Source organism: Triticum dicoccoides, chromosome 1A (genome assembly GCF_002162155.2).
Source record: "Triticum dicoccoides isolate Atlit2015 ecotype Zavitan chromosome 1A, WEW_v2.0, whole genome shotgun sequence".
Classification (NCBI taxonomy): Eukaryota; Viridiplantae; Streptophyta; class Magnoliopsida; order Poales; family Poaceae; genus Triticum; species Triticum dicoccoides.
Window position 1 is genome coordinate 576,660,911 of NC_041380.1, and position 1,430 is coordinate 576,662,340.

The window sequence follows — 1,430 nt, forward strand, 5'->3', positions numbered from 1 at the left end:
TACATTATATACATTAAAAAAATTCGTGAGATATATATACATTATAATTGTTCGTTAGTTCATTTTTTTTGTGAAATAGAGCCCTATTTTTTAGTTTCGCATAGGGCCCCGGATTTTGCCGGCCCGGCCCTGCTATCCCTACATGTCTCCCAGCATCGAGGATGCATCCCAACATCCATACATGTCTCCCTGCATCGAGGATGCAGGCCGCTCTGGCCAGACTATGAGTCTCCAAGTTACTGTCTATCTTCTCATGTTTAATGGTCACTGACGAGAATCCAACAAGTGTGGATTACATATCTTGTAGGAGTATAACCGTCATGTTCGCTTCAAGATAGAGCTACAAATCAGGGAGCTCCTATTGGACGCTTTAGGTGCCAGGGAAGCTCCCTAGTGTTCAAGCGTCGGCACTGCTGGGCCGGCCTAAGTACTCATTCACATTTGAGAAAACAAACGGAAAAACAAGTGAAAAATCACAAAAAACGAAAAAAAAATCAGGAATTCAAAAAATTTCATGGATTTTGAAAAAATGTGCACGAACTTGAGAACAATTCATCAATGTTGATAAAATCCATTGAAATTGAAAAAAGTCAACTGAATTTGAAAAAAAGTTCATCAAATTTGAAGAAGGTTCATTAATTTTGAAAAAACTATTCAATTTGAAAAAAATTCATCAAATATGCAAAACAATTCATCAATTTTGAAAAAAATTCATTAAAATTGAAAACAAAAGTTCATGGATTTTTTAAAAAATGCAAAAATTTGAAAAAAAAAGTTCACCGATTTTTTTGAAATATCATCAATTTGAAGAAAAATTTAATGTATTTCTGAACAATTCATCGAACCAGGAAGAAGAAAAATGAAAGAGCATAAAAGGGAAAGGAAAAGGAAAGAATAAAGTTGTATCTTCCCAGATGCTGCTGGGTGGTGAAGTGGTTACACCAGCGTAATTACATGAGAGAGGTCGCTCGTTCGAATCTCAATCGGCACGCTTGTTTTTGCAAACTAAAACACAGCTAGTTGGGCCAGCAAGTGAGGGGCGCTTCAGGCGCCCGTTTGTGAAATACACCTCCTTAGCAGCGGAAGCGGGGGTTAACTGCAATTATTTATTACGTTTACTGGGTTATGAATTCTAAACCTTTTGATTACAAGTTTAGCATCTAACCAGTTCATTCATGAGTTCATGCTAATGGATAAAGGTTGGCTATGCATTTATACATCAACACTTCCACTCACGAGTGGCGCACTCAACCTGAACGTGCATCGAAAGTGGATTGCAATTTAATTGGGCCAGCCGGATCTTAAACTCAAGACCTCTTAGCAAGTGAGGGGCGCTTCAGGCGCCCGTTTGTGAAATACACCTCCTTAGCAGCGGAAGCAGGGGCTAACTACAATTATTTATTACGTTTACTGGGTTATGTATTCTAAAC